The 19,227-nt window shown below is 46.2% G+C and overlaps 1 pseudogene; it reads right to left on the minus strand.

Annotated features, from left to right (window-relative positions):
* The window catches only part of LOC115144875 (mitochondrial S-adenosylmethionine carrier protein-like), a 68,522-nt pseudogene that overhangs the window by 6,676 nt on the left and 42,619 nt on the right, over positions 1-19,227 (minus strand).

Genomic DNA, 19,227 nt, shown 5'->3' on the forward strand with positions numbered 1-19,227 from the left:
GTTCACAATGATTTTAATAAAAGAAAGCACTGATCACTGAATCAAAACAATAAACGATGACATGAATATACCAAAACCGAAATAGTACCGTGTGACCCAAACACTCACACGGAAACAAACACCCACAAACCAAAAGTGAAACCCAGGCTACCTAAGTATGATTCTCAATCAGAGACAACTAACGACACCTGCCTCAGATTGAGAACCATACTAGGCCGAACACAAAAACCAACATAGACTGCCCACCCCAACTCACGCCCTGACCATACTAAAACAAAAAATAAAATAACAGAACTTTGGTCAGAACGTGACACTCGGGTTGATGAAAGGTGTTGGGTTTGCGCCAAACATAGCATTTTCCTTGATTTTTGTTTATTTTATGTTTTTTTATTTCAACTTTATTTAACCAGGTTCTACAGATGAGAACAAGTTCTCATTTACAACTGTGACCTGGCCAAGATAAAGCAAAGCAGTGCGACAAAAATAACAACACAGAGTTACACATGGGATAAACAAACGTACAGTCATTAACACAATAGAAAAATCTGTATACAGTGTGTGCAAATGTACTAAGATTAGGGAGGTGAGGCAATAAATAGGCCATAGTGGCAAAATAATTACAATTTAGCATTAACACTGGAATGATAGATGTGCAGATGATGATGTGCAACTAGAGATAATGGGGAGCAAAAGAGCAAAAATAAATAACAATATGGGGACGATGTAGTTGGGTGGGCTATTTACAGATGGGCTGTGTACAGCTGCAGTGATCGGTAAGCTGCTTTGACAGCTGATGCTTAAAGTTAGTGAGGGAGATATAAGTCTCCAGCTTCAGCAATTTTTGCAATTCGTTCCAGTCATTGGCAGCAGAGAACTGGAAGGAAAGGCAGCCAAATAAAGAGTTGGCTTTGGGGATGACCAGTGAAATATACCTGCTGGAGAGTGTGCTACGGGTGGGTGTTGCTATGGTTACCAGTGAGCTGAAAAAAGGCGGGGCTTTACCTAGCAAAGAATTATAGATGACCTGGAGCCAGTGGGTTTGGCGATGAATATGAAGCGATTGCCAGCCAACGAGAGCATACAGGTCAAAGTGGTGGGTAGTAGTGTAGGTAGTGTTCCGGAGTTCCAAATTGAGCAGCTGCTGAAAAATGAGCTCCTGTATATATTGAGATTTAAATGTTTTTTTAGAGTGAAGTACATCGAAAAAATCAAGAGAAAACTGCAAGACTCAATAGAAGACAAAACAAGGAACAAACCAAAAAGACAGGCTTTTGAAGAAGTAACTATTTTTCATAAAATTGTACAGTTATCTTAGCTAGCTGAATTGCTAGCTGAATTGTTTACTTGTTGCTAAGCAGTTGCTAGGGACTCTCCTGGAAGAAGCTAGCTAGCTTACAAAGAATAACAACAAAAAATATCTAGTTAACAGAAGAAAGGAAGACAAAATAAGGACAGAAGAAAAAGGAAAAGAAAAAGGACAACAAAGTGAAACCTCTAAAGAAACAAGAGACCATAATACAAGAAACAGCACTATAGAGAGATAGAACAACAACAACGCAGCCACTGCCAGCTAGCCTACTTCAGCAGTACTGTATCATTTGAATTATTTTAGTCAATAAGATTCCTGCTACGTAAGCTTAACTTTCTGAACATTCGAGACGTGTAGTCCATTTGTCATTCCAATCTCCTTTGCATTAGCGTAGCCTCTTCTGTAGCCTGTCAACTATGTGTCTGTCTATCCCTGTTCTCTCCTCTCTGCACAGACCATACAAACGCTCCACACCGCGTGGCCGCGGCCACTCTAATCTGGTGGTCCCAGCGCGCACGACCCACGTGGAGTTCCAGGTCTCCGGTAGCCTCTGGAACTGCCGATCTGCGGCCAACAAGGCAGAGTTTATCTCAGCCTATGCCTCCTCCAGTCCCTCGACTTCTTGGCACTGACGGAAACATGGATCACCACAGATAACACTGCTACTCCTACTGCTCTCTCTTCGTCCGCCCACGTGTTCTCGCACACCCCGAGAGCTTCTGGTCAGCGGGGTGGTGGCACCGGGATCCTCATCTCTCCCAAGTGGTCATTCTCTCTTTCTCCCCTTACCCATCTGTCTATCGCCTCCTTTGAATTCCATGCTGTCACAGTTACCAGCCCTTTCAAGCTTAACATCCTTATCATTTATCGCCCTCCAGGTTCCCTCGGAGAGTTCATCAATGAGCTTGATGCCTTGATAAGCTCCTTTCCTGAGGATGGCTCACCTCTCACAGTTCTGGGCGACTTTAACCTCCCCACGTCTACCTTGACTCATTCCTCTCTGCCTCCTTCTTTCCACTCCTCTCCTCTTTGACCTCACCCTCTCACCTTCCCCCTCTACTCACAAGGCAGGCAATACGCTCGACCTCATCTTTACTAGATGCTGTTCTTCCACTAACCTCACTGCAACTCCCCTCCAAGTCTCCGACCACTACCTTGTATCCTTTTCCCTCTTGCTCTCATCCAACACTTCCCACACTGCCCCTACTCGGATGGTATCGCGCCGTCCCAATCTTCGCTCTCTCTCCCCCGCTACTCTCTCCTCTTCCATCCTATCATCTCTTCCCTCTGCTCAAACCTTCTCCAACCTATCTCCTGATTCTGCCTCCTCAACCCTCCTCTCCTCCCTTTCTGCATCCCTTGATTCTCTATGTCCCCTATCCTCCAGGCCGGCTCGGTCCTCCCCTCCTGCCCCGTGGCTCGACGACTCATTGCGAGCTCACAGAACAGGGCTCCGGGCAGCCGAGCGGAAATGGAGGAAAACTCGCCTCCCTGCGGACCTGGCATCCTTTCACTCCCTCCTCTCTACATTTTCCTCTTCTGTCTCTGCTGCTAAAGCCACTTTCTACCACTCTAAAGTCCAAGCATCTGCCTCTAACCCTAGGAAGCTCTTTGCCACCTTCTCCTCCCTCCTGAATCCTCCTCCCCTCCCCCTCCTCCCTCTCTGCAGATGACTTCGTCAACCATTTTGAAAAGAAGGTCGACGACATCCGATCCTCGTTTGCTAAGTCAAACGACACCGCTGGTTCTGCTCACACTGCCCTACCCTGTGCTCTGACCTCTTTCTCCCTCTCTCTCCAGATGAAATCTCGCGTCTTGTGACGGCCGGCCGCCCAACAACCTGCCCGCTTGACCCTATTCCCTCCTCTCTTCTCCAGACCATTTCCGGAGACCTTCTCCCTTACCTCACCTCGCTCATCAACTCATCCCTGACCGCTGGCTACGTCCCTTCTGTCTTCAAGAGAGCGAGAGTTGCACCCCTTCTGAAAAAACCTACACTCGATCCCTCCGATGTCAACAACTACAGACCAGTATCCCTTCTTTCTTTTCTCTCCAAAACTCTTGAACGTGCCGTCCTTGGCCAGCTCTCCCGCTATCTTTCTCAGAATGACCTTCTTGATCCAAATCAGTCAGGTTTCAAGACTAGTCATTCAACTGAGACTGCTCTTCTCTGTATCACGGAGGCCCTCCGCACTGCTAAAGCTAACTCTCTCCCTCTGCTCTCATCCTTCTAGATCTATCGGCTGCCTTCGATACTGTGAACCATCAGATCCTCCTCTCCACCCTCTCCGAGTTGGGCATCTCCGGCGCGGCCCACGCTTGGATTGCGTCCTACCTGACAGGTCGCTCCTACCAGGTGGCGTGGCGAGAATCTGTCTCCTCACCACGCGCTCTCACCACTGGCGTCCCCCAGGGCTCTGTTCTAGGCCCTCTCCTATTCTCGCTATACACCAAGTCACTTGGCTCTGTCATAACCTCACATGGTCTCTCCTATCATTGCTATGCAGACGACACACAATTAATCTTCTCCTTTCCCCCTTCTGATGACCAGGTGGCGAATCGCATCTCTGCATGTCTGGCAGACATATCAGTGTGGATGACGGATCACCACCTCAAGCTGAACCTCGGCAAGACGGAGCTGCTCTTCCTCCCGGGGAAGGACTGCCCGTTCCATGATCTCGCCATCACGGTTGACAACTCCATTGTGTCCTCCTCCCAGAGCGCTAAGAACCTTGGCGTGATCCTGGACAACACCCTGTCGTTCTCAACTAACATCAAGGCGGTGGCCCGTTCTTGTAGGTTCATGCTCTACAACATCCGCAGAGTACGACCCTGCCTCACACAGGAAGCAGCGCAGGTCCTAATCCAGGCACTTGTCATCTCCCGTCTGGATTACTGCAACTCGCTGTTGGCTGGGCTCCCTGCCTGTGCCATTAAACCCCTACAACTCATCCAGAACGCCGCAGCCCGTCTGGTGTTCAACCTTCCCAAGTTCTCTCACGTCACCCCGCTCCTCCGCTCTCTCCACTGGCTTCCAGTTGAAGCTCGCATCCGCTACAAGACCATGGTGCTTGCCTACGGAGCTGTGAGGGGAACGGCACCTCAGTACCTCCAGGCTCTGATCAGGCCCTACACCCAAACAAGGGCACTGCGTTCATCCACCTCTGGCCTGCTCGCCTCCCTACCACTGAGGAAGTACAGTTCCCGCGCAGCCCAGTCAAAACTGTTCGCTGCTCTGGCCCCCAATGGTGGAACAAACTCCTCACGACGCCAGGACAGCGGAGTCAATCACCACCTTCCGGAGACACCTGAAACCCCACCTCTTTCAGGAATACCTAGGATAGGATAAAGTAATCCTTCTCACCCCCCTTAAAAGATTTAGATGCACTATTGTAAAGTGGCTGTTCCACTGGATGTCTTAAGGTGAACGCACCAATTTGTAAGTCGCTCTGGATAAGAGCGTCTGCTAAATGACTTAAATGTAAATGTAAATGTAGCATATGGTGCTTTGGTGACAAACCGGATGGTATACTACATCTAATTTGCTGAGGAGAGTGTTGGAGGCTATTTTGTAAATGACATCACCAAAGTCAAGGATTGGTGGGATAGTCAGGGTATTGGGGGTATGTTTAGCAGCATGAGTGAAGGAGGCTTTGTTGCGAAATAGGTAGCCAATTCTAGATTTAATTTTGGATTGTGAGCCTGGAAGGATAGTTTACCTTCTAACCAGACACCTAGGTATTTGTAGTTGTTGTCACGTTCTGACCTTAGTTCTTTTATTATGTCTTTGTTTTAGTATGGTCAGGGTGTGAGTTGGGTGGGTTGTCTATGTTCGTTTTTCTATGATTTGCTATTTCTGTGTTTGGCCTGGTATGGTTCTCAATCAGAGGCTGCTGTCAATCGTTGTCCCTGATTGAGAACCATATTTAGGTAACCTGTTTGTGTTTCGTGGGTGATTGTTTTCTGTTTTCTGTTTTGTGTTTACACCAGACAGGACTGTTTCATTTAGTTCATTCTTCGTTGTTATTTTGTTTAGTGTTATCATTATGGACACTTACCACGCTGCAAATTGGTCCGACCTCTCTTACTCCTCATCAGAGAAAGACGACGAACGTTACAGTTGTCAACATATTCTAAGTCAGAACCGTCCAGAGTAGTGATGCAAGTGATGCAAGTTTTACTAGCATTTTAGAGCAGTTGGAGGCCACGGAAGGATTGTTGTATGGCATTGAAGCTCGTCTGGAGGTTTGTTAACACAGTGTCCAAAGAAGGGCCAGAGGTATACAGAATGGTGTCGTCAGGGTAGAGGTGGATCAGAGAATCACCAGCAGCAAGATCGACATCATTGATATGTACAGAGAAAAGAGTTGGCCCAGGAATTGAACCCTGTGGCACCCTCATAGAGACTGCCAGAGGTCTGGACAACAGGCCCTCCGATTTGACACACTGAAGTCTATCTGAGAAGTAGTTGGTGAACCAGGCTAGGCAGTCATCTGAGAAACAAAGGCTCTTGAGTCTGCCGATAAGAATGCTGTGATTGACAGAGTCGAAAGCCTTGGCCAGTTCAATGAAGACGGCTGCACAGTACTGTCTTTTATCAATGGTGCTTATGATATCGTTTAGAACCTTGAGTGTGGCTGAGGTGCACCCGTGACCAGCTCAGAAACCAGATTGCATAGCGGAGAAGGTACGGTGGGATTCGAAATGGTCGGTGATCTGTTTGTTAACTTGGCTTTCGAAGACTTTAGAAAGGCAGGGCAGGATGGATATAGGTCTATAACAGTTTGGGACTAGTGTGTCTTCCCCTTTGAAAAGGGCGGCAGCTTACGAAAGAAAGGTTGACCAGGCTAGTAATTGGGGTTGCAACATTCGCGGCAGACAATTTTAGAAAGAGAGGGTCCAGATTGTCTAGCCCAGCTGATTTGTAGGGTTCCAGATCTTGCAGTTCTTTCAGCTATCTGGATTTGGGTGAAGGTGAAGCGGCGGGGGGTCGGGCATGTTGGCCGGGTTAGGGATAGCCAGGTGGAAAGCATGGCCAGCCATAGAAAAATGTTCTGAAGTGTGAAAATGATTGGTCTGCAGGCATGTTTTCCTGTACTGTACACACTTTAAATAACACTACAGATAGCAGCAGTTAATCACAAGGAATTGTCTGCCCATGTTATATGGTTCATTGAAATGCACATTGTCTGATGATGGTAATCACTTGCAACTAGAGAAGCATTGCAGTGTATCAATGGTCAGGTTAAAGACTGTGATACATCCAAATTGTGAAATTACCACATTAGTCTGCATTAAGATGTACTGTACTTATGACAAGTGTGATTGAGGTCTCGGTGGTCAGTAAAGACTTAACAGGACTCGGAAAATGAAGCAGAACATGCTGTGAGCTTGCAGTGTCTCTGGCTTGAAATTAATAGATTGAACATTTTTGTCACCCATTTGGATGTACCAAATTTACCAACGTAAGACTTAGAGAAATGCCGACCCTTAATTTGCAATCAGCTCCACCAGAGGAATCCCTATTGTAATTCTATTCAGTGTCTCAAACTGGGAGCAATGAATATTTGGTGTATTTAGATGGACTCTGAACATTCATTAACAACTCATAGCCCTTTCCTGCAGTCAATGACTTAAAGTACCCTCTTTGGCCTCATGGGTGGAATGTAACTAATATTTTTAATTAAAAAACTATGAAAATCTGATGTTTCTATATCAAACAGTTATATTTCATTCGTCTGTGATGTATATAAAGTGTAATATTGGGATGCAAACTTAAAATTGAATATATTTCAATTCTACATCTGACATGGGTACAGGTGTCTTCTTTTTTGTTTCCCATAACCATGTGAGGTGTATACTTTTGTTTCAAAGTAGATTTGTTTAAGGCTACCAAGAATCACTCTGTGTGACCCTGATTTAGCCCACTGCAGTAATTAAGGGGAGATCTGTCTAGGTGGAAAGCAGTATCCACTGTGTCAATACAAACCGCTGAGAAAATAGATAAGGAATTATATTTGACTTGATGTGTAAATTGTTTGGTGAAATATGCATAAAAGGAGATTTTGCCATTATGCACCTTTGGATGGATAGGTGTACTTCCCATTTTGATTTATTTAGGACTGGTGACAGTGCTTTGCCTAGAGGAGGAGGTGCTGTACATTGCTCATTCTCCATTAACTTTACAGTGTCCCAAAACATTTTAGAATTTGTGCTAAATGTGTTATCAGGATGCACATTTCAAATGTATTGAAAAAGCTAGCCTTTCTGCGGAGTGGCAGGTTTGTTGTGGTGCCGTGTATTTGAGCATTTTAAAGAGGAGTGTGTGTAATAATGGATTTAATGGTGACAGTGCTTCGTAGGGATGTTCTCCATTAAGTGTCCCAAAACATTTTAGAATTTGTGCTATATTTTTTTATTACCCAACCCTGATCTTACTTCATAGTGTCATAGTGTCGCTTGCTTGGTGGTGCAGATTGCTTGGTGATGTTGCAGACTCTGGGGCCTTTCAGAACAGGACTTTATTAACTAATTATGTGAATTCTGAAGGTAATTGGTTGCACCAGATCTTATTTAGGGGCTTCATAGCAAAGGGGGTGAATACATATACACACACCACTTTTCTGTTTTTTAATTTTCTAAATTTTTTGAAACAATACATTTTTAAATTTCAATTCACCAATTTGGACTATTTTGTGTATGTCCATTACACGAAAACCCCCCAAAAATCAATTTAAATTACAGGTTGTAATGCAACAAAATAGGAAAAATGCCAAGGGGGATGAATACTTTTGCAAGGCACTGTATTTAACCCCATTTTGGGGTAGGCACAAAACTAACTTCATACTTAAAAAAAAATGGTACCGGATACCTTCAGACGAGTCCCATGACAGAAAAACATGAGTGTTACCTTTGCTTGGTAAAGCTCCACCTTATCTCAGCTCACTGGTCACCATAACAACACCCACCCGTAGCACGCGCTCTAGCAGGTATATCTCACTGGTCATCCCCAAAACCAACTCCTCCTTGGGCCGCCTTTCCTTCCAGTTCTCTGCTGCCAATGACTGGAACGAATTGCAAAAATCGCTGAAGTTGGAGACTTATATCTCCCTCACTAACTTTAAGCATCAGCTGTCTGAGCAGCTTACCGATCGCTGCAGCTGTACACAGCCCATCTGTAAATAGCCCATCCAATCTACCTACCTCATCCCCATCGTTTTAATTAACTTTTTTGCTCTTTTGCACACCAATATTTCTACTTGCACATCATCTGCACATCTATCACTCCATTGTTAATTTGCTAAATTGTAATTACTTCGCTACTATGGCCTATTTATTGCCTTACCTCCTCACGCCATTTTCACACACTGTATATAGACTTTTTCTGCTGTATTATTGACTGTATGTTTGTTTATTCCATGTGTAACTCTGTGTTGTTGTATGTGTCGCACTGCTTTGCTTTATCTTGGCCAGGTCGCAGTTGTAAATGAGAACTTGTTCTCAACTAGCCTACTTGGCTAAATAAAGGTGAAATAAAATAAAATAAAAAATGGGCATGATTTTGAAAGAAACACACCTGCCTATAATAAGGTCCCACAGTTGACAGTGCAAGTCAGAGCAGAAACCATACAATGAAGTCCAAGGAAGTGTTCCTCGAACTCTGAGATATAATTGTGATGAGTCATATATCTGGGGAAGGGTATAAAACAGCGTTGAACGTTTCCAAGAGCACAGTGGTCTCCGTCATTGGGAAATTTAAAAATGATGGAACTACTCAGACTCTGCCTAGAGCTGGCTGTCCGACCAAACTGCACAACCAGGAAAGAAGGACACATTGACTTCTCTGACCGAATTACAGAGTTCCTTCACTCAGATGGAAGAACCTGCCAGAAGGACAGCAGTCTCTACAGCACTTCACCATTCTGGGCTTTATGGGAGAGTAGCCTGACGGAAGCGATTCCTGAGAAATAGGCAGATGACAGCATGCCTGGAGGGACATGAAAGACTTTGAGAGCATAAGGCAAAAGATTATGTGAGACAAAATGTTTACTCTTTGGCCTGAATGCAAAGTGCTATGTCTAGAGAAAACAAGGCACAGCTCATCACCCATCTAACACCATCTCTACTGTGAAGCATGGTGGTGGCACTATCATAATATGGGATGCTTTTCAGTGGAAGGGACTGGGAGACTGGTAAAAATAGATGGAACAACGAATGGAGCCAAATACAGGCAAATCCTTGATGAGAACCTGCTTCAGAGTGCAAACGACCTTAGACTGGGGTTTACATTCCAACAGGACAATGACCCAAAGCATACAGCCAAAGCAACACTGGAATGGCTTCAGAACAGGGATGTGAAAGTCCTTGAGTGGTCCAGCCAAAGCCCAGACTTGAATCCTTCATCGGTGTGAATTCTTATGTACTGTAAATGAGATATTTCTGTATTTCATTTTCAAAAATTTGCTAAAATATCAAAAACCATGTTGCTTTCACATTGTCATTATGGTATTGTGTGTAGATTGGTCAGAGAAATTATATTTAATCCATTTTGAATTCAGGCTGTAACAACAAAATGTGGAATAAGTCAAGTGGTATGAATAGTTTCTGAAGGCTCTGTAGGTCATGAGAAGAGGAGTGGACTTGGTGAACTCAGGTTGCCATTGTTTTGGCTGTGTTTTGGCTTCATTCTGGTTGTGGTGGGGAGGTCCTGGCTGTTGTTGTGTTTTGGTTAGTGTGGTGAGGTTTGTAACATTGGTCTAACCCAGTTGTAAGGTACACAGGCAGGGCTCGACAGGGCTCTGGGGCTCTGCAGACAGATGGAAGCACTTTATGGCTTCACTAGACTGCAATTGGGCCTATTACCATAATTATAGCTTTAAAGCCTCAGCAATTTGTAGCAGGCATGCTCCGGCGAAACTGCCAAGGCTTTTGCCCTATGGAATCACAGCCCTGCATTTCCCCTCTTCGGTTTTCCCAAAGAGACTGTGTATATCACTATCAGGGTAATGGATTTGTGGAATTCCTTCATGTTGTACGGATTATTGTGCTTGCTCCCTCAGCTGTACAGAAAACCTCCCACTGCAGATGGCTTATGAGTAAATTAAAGATAATCAGTTGGAGGAGAAGAGAAGGAAAAAACACCAGAAAAAAAGATAAACAAAATATCAAAGAGGGGAAACATCAAAGAATAGTCTTTGAATTAGGGGTGGGTTGCCATGGCAGCTGGGGTGGGTTGCTTAGGGTAGAGACTTTCCTACAGGGGATCCTTCTCGACTACTGGAAATCTGCTCTAGAGAAATATGGTGGCTTCATGAGCATCAGAAGAGCCATGCAGTGAGCCCACCCCATCCCTGATCTTCTCTCTCCCCAGCCGTGTGTGTTTAAGGAACCACCCTTGGGTTATTAAAAAGCCAGTTAATGTTGAATCAGAACCTCTTAACAACATAATTGCACTCTGATTAGATTCCATTACTACAGCCTATTAAAAATATATATTTGATAGTGCCTGAGAGAGGAGGGGAGAGAGAGAGGGAGAGAGAGGGAGAGAGTGTGTTTTTGGCCCCGTCCCAAACCGAATCTGCTATTAACATCAAGGCCTGTAGATCTTAACTAAATGATGGCTGCTCATATACAAACTGGCCTATTATTCACAGGGCTGTTTGGTTTAGGGCTGGCAGCCCAGCACTCCCTCCTGACCTGGCCTTTTCTTTAGGAGAAGTCATAAACACATCACACATTCAGCTCCACACAAACCTTACCGTTGGCCCCACTAATGTCTTAATCAATAAGACTATTCAGACAAGTTATGTTTCTCGGAAAGCTCTTATTTCTCCTTTTTCAGGTTTCTGCTCTGGATTTATGTCCCCTCGCTAGTGTTCCTACCATCAGGCAAACCTGATTATGCACGGAACGGTAGGACTTTAAATCAGATAATGCAAAAGTCAGACATTTTGAACAGGCTAAGATAAATGGTTTAAGAAATGAAAAACACATTTGTCATTCAGCAATAGAGACACTTTTTGAAATGTGTGCATAGGAACAGAAGGCTCCACCAGCCGAGCTCTCAGGTTCCCCCAGAACGGCAGCGTGTGATGGGCCACACTCAACCTGTCAAGCCCCTACTCTTCCACACATCTAGCATCACCAGTGGAATGTTTCTACTTGCTACACTAGTCCCTGCCTGAGAGAGAGAGAGAACAGAGAAAAAGAGAGAGAGAAAGTGAGAGAGAGAATGAACAAATGGAGGCGTAATGATGGATGGATGGATTGTCTTCTCCACTTTGTGCCACTTGGACAGACACCCTGTGTAGTTTCCCTCTTCCGCCTTCCCTTGTCTCTCTCGTCCCATCTTTCCCTTCACTGACAACTGTGGCAGCACAGGTGACACCCATAACCACCCCCCACCCACACCCCACCTGTTGCAGGTTTATGCCAGAGGTCTTGCTTGGGTTGGATTGGGTTGGGTGAGGAGTTGGGTGAGGAGTGGAGAGAGGCTGAGAAGTGGTTTTAATCGTGAGGAAGGGAAGGACTAGCGAGAGTAAAGAGGATGGAGGGAGTAAAGACAGGAGAGGAGTGTGTGTGATATGCCCAGCAGTAATAGTTTTGCCCCTAATTATTTGTGAAATCACAGGGGAATCCTGTGGATTCCTACATCTGATTTGTCTCATTCTTCCCTGTTTCTATTGGAGGGGCTGAGAAGAAACCCCTCTCTCCTTTACTTGTCCCACAAGTCTTCCTTTCCCTCGGCCACAGACAGCCCACTCAGAACAGGCCTTCGCTGACATGTACATTCTCCCTCTCTCTATTTGGCTCTTATTCCCTCTGTCCTTTCCTCTGACTCACGTCCCCTCATTACATTTGTTACTAGGTGTATTTGCTGCATCTAGGGACCTGCTGTACACTCTTAGACAAAAGGGTTCTTCGACTGTCCCCATAGGATAACCCATTTTGGTTCCAGGTAGAGCTCTTTTTGGTTCCAGGTAGAACTCTTTTGGGTTCCATGTAGAACCATATGTGTAAAAGGTTCTACATGGAACTCAAAAGGGTTCTACCTGGAATCGAAAAGGGTTCTTCAAAGGGTTCTCCAATGGGGACAACCAAAGAACCCTTTTAGGTTCTAGATAGAACCTTTATTTTCTAAGAGTGTACTGTAGCAGTGGGGTTCACTGCTGGATATGTACCATCTCTATGGCTTCTGTTGTTCCTCCCCTCCTCCAGTTCCCTTAACCCATGTAGTAGACATAGACAGGTCAGTCAGACAGTTAGTCATGGGTGAAGGTGGGACCTGTTATAGCAGTAAGCTCCAGAGGCAGTGATGTGCCAGGCTCAGACTGGAGACCTGTTATAGCAGTAGGCTCCAGAGGCAGTGATGTGCCAGGCTCAGACTGGAGACCTGTTATAGCAGTAGGCTCCAGAGGCAGTGATGTGCCAGGCTCAGACTGGAGACCTGTTATAGCAGTAGGCTCCAGAGGCAGTGATGTGCCAGGCTCAGACTGGGGACCTGTTATAGCAGTAGGCTCCAGAGGCAGTGATGTGCCAGGCTCAGACTGGGGACCTGTTATAGCAGTAGGCTCCAGAGGCAGGGATGTGCCAGGCTCAGACTGGAGACCTGTTATAGCAGTAGGCTCCAGAGGCAGGGATGTGCCAGGCTCAGACTGGGGACCTGTTATAGCAGTAGGCTCCAGAGGCAGTGATGTGCCAGGCTCAGACTGGGGACCTGTTATAGCAGTAGGCTCCAGAGGCAGGGATGTGCCAGGCTCAGACTGGGACCTGTTATAGCAGTAGGCTCCAGAGGCAGGGATGTGTCAGGCTCAGACTGGGGACCTGTTATAGCAGTAGGCTCCAGAGGCAGTGATGTGCCAGGCTCAGACTGGGGACCTGTTATAGCAGTAGGCTCCAGAGGCAGTGATGTGCCAGGCTCAGACTGGGGACCTGTTATAGCAGTAGGCTCCAGAGGCAGTGATGTGCCAGGCTCAGACTGGGGACCTGTTATAGCAGTAGGCTCCAGAGGCAGGGATGTGCCAGGCTCAGACTGGGGACCTGTTATAGCAGTAGGCTCCAGAGGCAGGGATGTGCCAGGCTCAGACTGGGGACCTGTTATAGCAGTAGGCTCCAGAGGCAGGGATGTGCCAGGCTCAGACTGGGGACCTGTTATAGCAGTAGGCCCCAGAGGCAGTGATGTGCCAGGCTCAGACTGGGGACCTGTTATAGCAGTAGGCTCCAGAGGCAGGGTTGTGCCAGGCTCAGACTGGGGACCTGTTATAGCAGTAGGCTCCAGAGGCAGGGTTGTGCCAGGCTCAGACTGGGGACCTGTTATAGCAGTAGGCTCCAGAGGCAGGGATGTGCCAGGCTCAGACTGGGGACCTGTTATAGCAGTAGGCTCCAGAGGCAGTGATGTGCCAGGCTCAGACTGGGGACCTGTTATAGCAGTAGGCTCCAGAGGCAGGAATGTGCCAGGCTCAGACTGGGGACCTGTTATAGCAGTAGGCTCCAGAGGCAGGGATGTGCCAGGCTCAGACTGGGGACCTGTTATAGCAGTAGGCTCCAGAGGCAGGGATGTGCCAGGCTCAGACTGGGGACCTGTTATAGCAGTAGGCTCCAGAGGCAGGGTTGTGCCATGCTCAGACTGGAGACCTGTTATAGCAGTAGGCTCCAGAGGCAGGGATGTGCCAGGCTCAGACTGGGGACCTGTTATAGCAGTAGGCTCCAGAGGCAGGGATGTGCCAGGCTCAGACTGGGGACCTGTTATAGCAGTAGGCTCCAGAGGCAGGGATGTGCCAGGCTCAGACTGGGGACCTGTTATAGCAGTAGGCTCCAGAGGCAGGGATGTGCCAGGCTCAGACTGGGGCCCTGTTATAGCAGTAGGCTCCAGAGACAGTGATGTGCCAGGCTCAGACTGGGGACCTGTTATAGCAGTAGGCTCCAGAGGCAGGGATGTGCCAGGCTCAGACTGGGGACCTGTTATAGCAGTAGGCTCCAGAGGCAGGGATGTGCCAGGCTCAGACTGGGGACCTGTTATAGCAGTAGGCTCCAGAGGCAGTGATGTGCCAGGCTCAGACTGGGGACCTGTTATAGCAGTAGGCTCCAGAGACAGTGATGTGCCAGGCTCAGACTGGGGACCTGTTATAGCAGTAGGCTCCAGAGGCAGGGATGTGCCAGGCTCAGACTGGGGACCTGTTATAGCAGTAGGCTCCAGAGGCAGGGATGTGCCAGGCTCAGACTGGGGACCTGTTATAGCAGTAGGCTCCATAGTCAGGGATGTGCCAGGCTCAGACTGGGGACCTGTTATAGCAGTAGGCTCCAGAGGCAGGGATGTTCCAGGCTCAGACTGGGGACCTGTTATAGCAGTAGGCTCCAGAGGCAGGGATGTGCCAGGCTCAGACTGGGGACCTGTTATAGCAGTAGGCTCCAGAGGCAGGGATGTGCCAGGCTCAGACTGGGGACCTGTTATAGCAGTAGGCTCCAGAGGCAGTGATGTGCCAGGCTCAGACTGGGGACCTGTTATAGCAGTAGCAGTGGGTACAGGTTTCAGTGGGCACAGTGCTATGTGTGCCAGGCTGTGGGCAGTGCAGCGTGGTAAGAGTCCTGTTCTGTGTTTTTACAGGTTCAGTTGGCCACTGAGGAACAGTCTGAGACTTCTCTCTGAGCCAGCATCCAGCAGGCCTACCCCTGTCCCAACCAACATTGCCCTGGCCTGGCCTTGGCTCTGCAAAACACAGCTCTTTCATTCTGCCAACCAACCAGCTACGGAAATAACTTTTCATCTGCAACAGGAGGAAACTAATGTGACAAGCTCCAACACCGCCATATCCCATCAACACCACTCCTCCCCTCCTCGCCTACTTGTCTCTCCCCCCATGCCTCAGTCCTGTCTGGGCTTGTGCAACAGGCGTGCAAGGCCAGGGTGAGGTAGAGAAGGGAAATGAACTACTTTGGGGGATCATATATGGCTTTTTATAGAGGCTATGAACATGCTACACTGTGTGTGTGTTTTAGCACTTGTCAGAAACATGCACTGGTCTAACAACCAGCTAATATTACATGAATGAAAGCCAAAGTGACCTCACCCCTAACTTTATAACCCCTGCTAAAACACGTTTATGGCAAATGTTATGACACATTATGCAGCATCTTCACGCAAGAGCCACGTCAAACCAACTGAAGTGTTACAGAGTACAAAGTAGTACGGAACAGTTTGTCTTATCCAAGGACACAGAGGGGGCGGGGAGGCTGGGGGGTGCACCTGAACTCACAACACCCCCACTAACATAACACTGAGAGACACTAACCAGTCAGGGCAGTCAGACAAACACAGGAGCTAGCAGAGTAAACGCCTGGAGAGAAACCCAGGACAGGACAAGCAGAGCAGAGCCCAGCACACAGAGCCCAGCGCACAGAGCCCAGTGCTAGGCTAACACAATGACACTAGCCTTCTGTTCCTGCTCTCTCGGAGAGAGATGAGAGGCCTGTCTGCTCTGTCCGATCCAATGGAAACTACTCTTGCCTGTCCAGATGTATTACAGCTAACATTAAATTATCCACACAAACATGTCCACGGAACACTGTCCATTCAACACTGGGCTGTGGGGAACACAGAGGGAATGTACGTGTCACCACTGTCCCCGAGTAACCCTACTCTGTTCCATTCTTCATGGGAGTGCATCTCTGCTGAGCTCTGACTACATTAAGGAACTGCAGTTCACTGTGGGGCTTTCCATCTGAGGCATCACTCAGTACAGACAGACAGACAGACAGGCAGACAGACAGACAGACAGACAGACAGACAGACAGACAGACAGACAGACAGACAGACAGACAGACAGACAGACAGACAGACAGACAGACAGACAGACAGACAGACAGACAGACAGACAGACAGACAGACAGACAGACAGACAGACAGACAGACAGACAGACAGACAGACAGACAGAGACACGTCCAGAGGATTAGTGACGAACGCTTCTACTCCAGCGCATAACTTACACACACATATACACAAAATGAGTGCACTGCAAACATTTCTGTTCTCTAATGACAAATTCATAAAAGCTCTCTTATGGCCTCCCTATGCAATATTATCAGAATTGACATCAATCTAATATTTGGCTACATTTCATGATTCAATAGGATACATTGAGACTCTCAAAACATGTTTTCCCCCAATACAGGCCCATCCCCATTCCTGGACCAGATGCACTTCTCCTCCAGCTCCACTGTCACAATGAGGCCCACGCCTCACTAAACACACACTGTCTGTCTCAGTCTGTCAGTAGCACCCCTCTCCTCCCATCCATGGCTGCTCTTCTTTATGCACAGCCTGAAGAGTTGTTACCCCACTCATCTCCCCCTCTACCCAAACCCAGGCCAAGTTGGAGGCCCTGTATGCTGAAGGTTCCAAGGATGTCCCCATTAAGAGGAGAGGAGGGGGAGAAGAGTTGCAAAACCCCCTTAACCCCCTCAGTGTGCCTCTGTCTGACTGACTATCCTCCAGTCTACGCTAAATAGCAACTGGTGTCAGTTAACAGGGACATATGGGCCACTGAAGAGCAGTGAGGGAGAGGAGCTGACTGACGCTTGGCCATGTAAATGTCATACATGTAAATGCTATAGGAGGTTTCCAATAACCGTTTCTGAATGCACGGGGACGTTCACCATTGTTTTAAGCACTGTATGGAGAATTAGTATGGATTTGACTAGCTGGGAGTGCGTTGCAGACTTCTTTGGCTTCAATTTCGCCAGTGTAAAGAAGCTTTACTTACCCAACCCTCACCAAGGATACTGTAGACTCTATGTTAATAAAACATACTGGATACTACTTTATCCTCATGGTATCCATGCAAATCTGATACATTTGGGCTCTTGAACTGGCATAAAATCACATAAATGCACCCACATTACGATCAAGGTTAAATGCAAATCAGTCAATTAAATTGAATTTAGCTCAACCCAACTTAGTAGTTTGGAAATGAAGCTGTCGTTTCAACAGGCGGGTCCTAGGTAAGAGACAGTGCCATTATGGGTCTCTTACCCTTTAACACAAGTAGTGGAATTAACAGTAGCAGTCAAAAGTTTGGACACAACTTCTCATTCAAGGGTTTTTCTTTATTTTCACTATTTTCTACATTGTAGAATAATAGTGAAGACATCAAAACTTTGAAATAACACATATGGAATAACCATGTAGTAACCAAAAATGTGTTAAACAAGTTAAATATATTTTATATTTGAGATTCTACAAAGTAGCCACCCGTAGCCTTGGTAACAGATTTGCACACTCTTGGCATTCTCTCCACCCGCTTCATGAGGTAGTCAACTGGAATGCATTTCAATCAACAGATGTTCTTTGTTAAAAGTTCATTTGTGAAATTTCTTTCCTTCTTAATGCATTTGGGCCAATCAGTTGTGTTGTGACAGGGTAGGGGTGGTATACAGAAGATATCCCTATCTGGTAAAAGACCAAGTCCATATTATGGCAAGAACAGCTCAAATAAGCAAAGAGAAACAACAGTCCATCATTACTTTAAGACATGAAGGTCAGTCATTCTGGAACATTTCAAGAACTTTGAAAGTTTCTTCAAGTGCAGTCGCAAAAACCACCAAGAAGCTATGATGAAACTGACTCTCATGAGGACCGCCAAAGGAAAACAAGACCCAGAGTTACCTATGCTGCAGAGGATAAGTTCATTAAAATGAACTGCACCTCAGATTGCAGCCCAAATAAATGCTTCACAGAGTTCAAGTAACTGTTCAGAGGAGACTGTGTGAATCAGGCCGTCATGGTCGAATTGCTGCAAAGAAACCACTATTAAAGGACAACAATAATAAGAAGAGACTTATTCTACAATGTAGAAAATAGTGAAAATAAAGAAAAACCCTTGAATGAGTAGGTGTGTCCAGTCTTTTGACTGGTACTGTATGTTGACTGGAACACACATACTTTATAAGGCTTGATATTGGGAAGTGGACTGAAACCTGGGCATCCATCTTGGTCCTATGTCTGTTGTGCAGGGAAAAGAACTCAACTCAGAGCTTGTGCTGTCTCCTCCTCTCTCATCCTGGCTTGCTCTCTCCTCTCTCCCCAATCTCCTTCTTCTTTTCTACCTCCTCCTCTCCAGAGGTGGAACAAGTACCCAATTGTCATACTTGAGTAAAAGTATAGATTCCCTAATAGAAAGTTAGTCAAGTAAAAGTGTAAGTCAGCCGGTAAAGTACTACTAGAGCAAACGTTTTAAAGTATAAGGTTTTAATTATACTTACATATCAAAGTAAATGTAATTGCTGAAATATACTTAAGTATCAAAAGTAAAAGTACAAGTATAAATAATAAAATAATCATTATATTAAGCAAAGCAGACGGCACCATTTTCTTGTTTTTAAAATGTATGGACAGCCAGGGTCACACTCCCACACTCAGACATGACTTACAGATAGCCAGGGTCACACTCCCACACTCAGACATGACTTACAGATAGCCAGGGTCACACTCCCACACTCAGACATTTTTTTTTATTTTTATTTCACCTTTATTTAACCAGGTAAGCAAGTTGAGAACAAGTTCTCATTTACAATTGCGACCTGGCCAAGATAAAGCAAAGCAGTTCGACACATACAACGACACAGAGTTACACATGGAGTAAAACAAACATACAGTCAATAATACAGTAAAAAAAAAACAAGTCTATATACAATGTGAGCAAATTAGGTGAGAAGGGAGGTAAAGGCAAAAAAGGCCATGGTGGCAAAGTAAATACAATATAGCAAGTAAAACACTGGAATGGTAGTATTGCAATGGAAGAATGTGCAAAGTAGAAATAAAAATAATGGGGTGCAAAGGAGCAAAATAAATAAATAAATTAAATACAGTTAGGAAAGAGGTAGTTGTTTGGGCTAAATTATAGGTGGGCTATGTACAGGTGCA

Source organism: Oncorhynchus nerka, linkage group LG2 (assembly GCF_034236695.1).
Source record: "Oncorhynchus nerka isolate Pitt River linkage group LG2, Oner_Uvic_2.0, whole genome shotgun sequence".
Classification (NCBI taxonomy): Eukaryota; Metazoa; Chordata; class Actinopteri; order Salmoniformes; family Salmonidae; genus Oncorhynchus; species Oncorhynchus nerka.